The 6,046-nt window shown below is 58.8% G+C and overlaps 1 protein-coding gene across 1 annotated transcript in view; it reads right to left on the minus strand.

Annotated features, from left to right (window-relative positions):
* Window positions 1–5,829, minus strand: part of NTN3 (netrin 3) — a 30,749-nt gene extending 24,920 nt beyond the window's left edge. The window contains exon 1 of the mRNA XM_049791065.1: window positions 5,741–5,829. The gene's annotated coding sequence lies outside the window, so the exon portion shown is untranslated. The remainder of the gene's footprint in view (window positions 1–5,740) is intronic.
* Window positions 5,830–6,046: the final 217 nt, after the last annotated feature.

Genomic DNA, 6,046 nt, shown 5'->3' on the forward strand with positions numbered 1-6,046 from the left:
GCATCACAAAGGTGTCCCCAGCGAGGCTCTCGGGTGGCCACCAGCTCCTAGCCATCAGCAGAACCCACGGGGCTGGGGGGGATGCAACGGCAGGGCTCACCCTTCCCGAGGAAGCGGCCGCCCTCCCAGCTCCTCCCCAGAAGCAGCTGCATTTTTGAGGTGGGCGATTTCCTCACTCCTCCGCTCAGGGAATGCTAACAGCCGTGCGGTTTGGAAGGAAGTCACGCCGCCGTAGCGCTTCAGAAGTGCTTTAAAAAAATTAGCTACCGCATCCTACGCCTCCACACCCCTTCTCCCTACAGCAACACACTTCCCAAGGCGACCGGTGGCATTTCCCCGCCTTGCAGGGCGCTTGTCGGGGCGATGCTCCAGCCCACTGTGGATTCTCCTTCCCATCACCTTCCCGGGAGGCAGTGCTGCCGGGAGCAACCCCAGGCACAGATGCACGCCCAGAGCTCTGGGTCTCCGGAGTGGGTGCTTGGTCCCCAAAATTGAATGCACAAGGCAAGTGCAGCAGGTGAGCCAGGGCAAAGAGAGCAAAATTCCCCAAATACGGATGCTGGTGCCTACAGCAGGCCCAGGGTCACCACCCGGCAGACCAGGGCAGCGGCAGCTTTGCAGAGGTAATTACAGGATTAAGTGGAACAACACAGGGCGGGGAGGGAAGGGGGTTATTAACCAGATTTGATCTCAGGACCTTTGCAGCACGGGAGCAGTCTTCTCTACTTAAAGCAGAGGGGGGAAGGCATGAGCGGCCCAAGCAGCGCTCTACCATCTACTGCAGCCCTGCTACCGAAAAACATGGGTTTAGAGGGCAGGCGATGGCTAAAGCTGAGCAGCCAGCATAGCATGGGAGGGGAAGGGTAAAGCCCTGAGGAATGGCAGGGAAATGGTGCTTCCCTCCTTCCAGGGACCTGTGCTGCTTCCCTGTGTCCTCTCCAATGCTGCCGGCACGGTGCAGCTGGCTGGGTTTTTCCTCTGGGCCAGGGCAGCACGGTGCATCGGGTGCTCGCATCACCTGAGGAAAGCACGTGGCCTTACTTGGAACTGGTTGAGATGGGGATGCCTGGTCCCCACGAGGTGCTGCATCACCCTGTGCCAGCATGGGGCAGGGATGGAGCCAGCCACCCGCACGGGACACGAAAAGGCTCCTCATGGCACGGCACAGCTGTGGAGCAATGGGGAGAAAAACCCCGGGCAAGGACCAAGGACCCAAGTACTTGAGGGGATCCAGCAACTAGAACCAAAGTGCTCAGATAGGGCCAGTCCACAAGAACTGCTCATCCCTGAGCTGTGCCATGCCCATTAAAGCCTGCCAGCAGCTCAGGTGCCCTCTGAGCAGGAGGGCACCGGGGGGACCGGAGGGGACCCAAAGCAGAAGAGGACTGATGCGCTCAGAGAAGCTGTAACTCGGCACAAATGACCAGAGCGTGTCCCTTAACCAGGATGTATCTGCTACCAGACCTTGCACATTCCCACCTCATTACAGGCCCATTCTAATGAGGTCATCCCCGCACCCTTGCCACACGTATTGTGGGAGCGACCCACTGTAGATCTGCCCCAGCCCCACAAACGGGACCCATCTCAGGGACCTGTTGGGGTCCCCGGGTCCCCACCACCTCCCTCCCCTCTGCGGACGCTGCTCTCTCACCCACCATGCCAATGCCAGCTGGGGGATGCTTCTTCCCCCCACCCAACAAGCAGAATGCATCAGGACCAAACTGTGCTCCGGCCATGGATAAATCATTCCATGTGTCGCTGGGACAAAAAAAAAAAAACAACCCAAAAACACACAACTGAGAAGTATTTAAAATGAAAGGAAAAACCCCACGCAGCCAAAGCACTGGGACAGGGCTCAGCTTTCCGGCAGGAGGGAGCACGCACGGTGGGGAGAGGCCGGAGGGATGCGGCGTGGCGGGCAGTGCTAATCACCTTCCCAGCCGCTAATGGAGCGACCGGTGCCCACTTGGGACGCAGCTAATGGCACCGAGGAGATGCCTCGCTTTTCTTTACGAGCTCCCTCCTCTCTTCTGATATTTAAATATCAGAAGCTTCCAAGCATGTACGGACCCACATCCACGCAGCCCAGCACTCTGCACAGCCCCTTGGGCTTTCAGCCCCTGCTCCCCAAAGTATGCTCAGCTCGTGTGGGCAATTACAAGGCAGCGTCTTCCTGCAGCAGGCACTCCTGGCGATAGATATTGCAATGCACTCTGGCAGGCCGAAGCCAGAATTACACAAGCCATACGATACCCCAGCGGTGCCAGGAGACGCATACAAATTACACTGCATGCAGGAAAGGATGGGCCAGATTCTGACCTCAGCCCCTTTGGCATCAGCCAGAAGTAACTCCATTCAGATCGGGCCAAACCAAGACGTAAGCGACTCCATTCAAATTTACACTGGCATACCTGTGGTCAGAATCTGGCCTGGCTTGAATTAGTTGCAGCCCGACGTTACAAAAGGCAGAAACGGAGCCCAGATTTCCTAGGTTATCGAAAACAACACAAAAAAAAAAAGAGAGAGAGAAATCCACCACGAAGCAAACAGTCCCCAGGCTACTCAACCATGTGCATGGAGCTGTCAAAGGCTGGATGCTCGGATGCATTCCTGCTCACCCGTTTTGGTAACCCATAAGCCATGTTGACCATAGGAAGGAGGGACCAACATCCAGCACGGTCGTCCTGCTGGGTCCAAAACACCCGCTCCGCTTGCCAGAATCCCTGGGTAGAGGTGGTCCCACTCCCAGGAGGGGAGATTTAAGCACAGTATCACCCACATGCTTCGGAACTGAATCCGTTTTGCTGCAATACTCTTGCATTCCCTGGCCAGCGCAAGCTGGAGATCTCCTCGTGCTCCCAACGCAACAGCAGCTCAAGGGGGCATCTGGAGCCCCTGGCCTTGGAGGAGCAGAAAGCATGGCTGCCTTGATGCTACCCTATTTATTAACCTGTACTACTGCTCGACTTGTTGCTTTACCCAACTTTAATCCCACCCCAGCTCGCTGAACCCCTTCGCACACTCCTGCCGCGCCACTCAGCAACACTGTGTGCTCCCGGGAGCATCCCTCAGGGTGCAGACGGTTTTCCTCCAGCTGCTCCCAGCGGATGCACAGGACACGCGCGGCCCCAGCCCAGAAGTCCTCATTGCTTCAACCCCTTTCCACTCCATATGGGAATAAAGTGATCTGGTTTCCATAACGTCCCTTGTTGCCTTTTCACAACATGCCGGGCACAGATGTTGAAAATAGTCTGGATGAATATTTAAAATGGTATTCAGAGATGACAACATTTGGCCAGCTTTGAAAGATCTCTCACATCGGGTAGAGGATGGCTCACGACAACCGGGCCGGAAACACACTGCACTTTGACATCTCTTTTTTTTTTCTTCCTCCCCCCTCTCTGGCTATTGGTACGATATTTCATGCCCCTGGTGTCACACAGCCTGTTATTGCTTGAGTGCCAGCCAAGTCTGCAGCATTTGGAAGAGGCCGTCACGTACGTTTTTAAACATCACGGGGCAAAGCAGAATATGGAAAATCTGTCGCGTTTCCATACCGAGTGCAAGTGTCCTGCGCAGGCTCAGGGAGGGGCTCATGGGGGCACAAAATAATTGCTTCCTTATGGAGCAGGGCCTGACTAGCAGGGTGGGGGAACGGGAGGCAGAGGTGCCGCAGATACCCTCGGCACGGCGGGCTGCTTCCCTGCTGAAGGAAGATGAAGCCATCTCAGCACGTGCCCCAGGGTCTGTGCCGATGCTCACCTCCTTCAGGGGCTGGGAAACCCTGCTCAGATGTACATCTCTGCTAGCTGCCACCCAAGGTGGGACCTCTGTTCCAGCCGGCCCAAGCTGAAGACATTGTGTTCTGGTGCCCAAGGAGCAGCAGCAATGCTCCTCAGCCTAGATTTCCAGCAGTTTGCATTTCTGGTGGGCTCCTCGCTTCAGGCCACAGTGTGCTCACCTGCATCGCTAGGCCTGGCTTCTTTCTTCCCCAGGCTTCAGACTCACCTCGGCTCCTTCCAACCTGGCATTACACCTGCCCTCTTCTCTACAGGGACCCGGCTCTCCTTCCTTCTTCCACGTGGAGAAGGAGGGATGTTGGGACCCCTGCAGCCCACCCTGCACTTGGACTGCTGGACCTCCTGTCCCCTCACCAGCTTGCTCCAACCAGGTGGTCAGAAAAGCACAGCAGCTCCCTCTGTTTTATAAATGGGATATTGCAGAAAAAAAAAGAAGAAAAAAAAAAAGTTGCCCTCCATCCATCCAAACGCCTTGGACGGTGTTTTTGGAGCACGGCTCAAGCCACATCCCTGCTGCACTGGTCACAGGGAGCTCCAGCCTCTCCTGGCTTTGAGAGTAGGCAACAGCGAAGAAGGACCTGTGCCATTTCCAGCTGTCCAGGGTTCACACATCCAGGTCTATGCTCAGCATCATCTCAGCCCAACTACAGGTCCGACACAAACAGCACGGACAGAGGTGGGGATCCTCAGCCTGGCTTACGTTCCATATGTTCACAGCTCACCCGAGAGAGGAGAATCCATGCACAAGCACTGCCCGGCTGAGTGGCAAGCCATCAGGACCACTGCGCTGCCAGAGGAGGTCCTGCTCCTGCCCACGGGGCCTTCCTCACCCACCCTGCTCGGCGAGAACCAAGCGAGGCAGCAGACTGCCGAGCGCCACGTCCCCCATCATACCAGTTATTCCTTATCCCAAGAAAGGTATTTCCATCTACCCACTCTCCAGTGGGCCGGGAAAGCTGTGAGAGGGACAGTGTTTTGAAGAAATCTCCTTTCAGCAGCTCTGAGACAGAAAAGCAAAAGCAAACCCACCAAACGCAGCCCAGCTTCCGTTCTCCCCGTGCCACCACCCGCTTGCACATGCCCTGGCCAGAACCGCTGGCCCTCACCCCGGCTGTGGTTTGGGGCAGGGTGCCGGGGGTTTGCCGAGGGATCTCAGCCAGCTTGGCCCCAGGACTGCAACGCAACTATTTCCAGAGGGAACCCACCCTTCGAGCCGCCCCGCAGAGGGGTCTCACCGAGGCAGCTGTGCTGGGAAGGGACCGCCGATGGCCTCAAGCCTGGGTTGGCGGCAAGGGCAAAACCACCCTGCCAAGGTGCCCGGTTGGCTTTGTGCTGATGGAGACCTTCCGAGCGGATAAAGGCCTGCAGCAGGAGCTGCGGGCAGGGGAGAGCACGTGTGTGCCCCGTGCCTGGTCAGCCGGGGCTGGCACTGCAGGCAGCAGCCTGGCAGGGCTCCTGCCGCTGCCTGCAACCCGCACCCGAGGTGTGGCCGGGGCTCAGCTCCTCGGGAGGCTGCGGTCCCCCCCGGCAGCTCCGCGACAAGGTGGTGTTGGGGGGGGGGGGGGCTGCGACACCGCGGAGGCTTCGTACAGCGCCGAACACCCCCGCCTCCCCCCCGAGCCGGCTCTGCCGGGGAGGTGGCAGCGAGCCGGGCCGAGCCGGGCCGGGCCAAAGCTCGGAGCAAGCGGCGGCCGGTGCTGCCCGGGGCCGGGAGAGGAGCTCGGCCGTGCCCGGCTGCGGGCGGGCGGGCGGCACCCCCGGCCCCGCCGCGGGGAGGTCCCGTTTTCGGCGGTGAAAGGATGGAAAGGGAAATAAAGGGCGGGTGGGGAGGGGGGGAAGAGGGAGGAATAAAAGGCAACGAGGGAGGGAGCGGTGGGGAGGAGAGCAGGGAGCTGCTCGGCCGGGGCCGCCAGCGTCGGGAAGTTGGAGGAGCAGCTTACCGCGGCCGGGCAGGTAGCGGGGTCGGTCCGGGCAGCAGGTCCGGGGTCGAGGCGGTGAGAGGAGCCGGGGCCGCCGCAGCAGCAGCAGCAGCAGCAGGGCGGGCGGCGGGGCGTGGGGGCAGCTCCCCCTTCCCTTGGCTGATCGCAACACAAAAAAAAAAAAAAAAGAAAAAAAGAAAAAAAGGGGGGAAAATAAAAAGCAATAGTAACAAATTGCCGGGGGGGGGGGGAAGAAAGCAAAATAAGGAGGAATAGTGCAAAGCGGGAGTGCTGCTCCCGGCGGTGCGGGCGGGTCCCCAGCGCCGT

Source organism: Accipiter gentilis, chromosome 33 (assembly GCF_929443795.1).
Source record: "Accipiter gentilis chromosome 33, bAccGen1.1, whole genome shotgun sequence".
Classification (NCBI taxonomy): Eukaryota; Metazoa; Chordata; class Aves; order Accipitriformes; family Accipitridae; genus Astur; species Astur gentilis.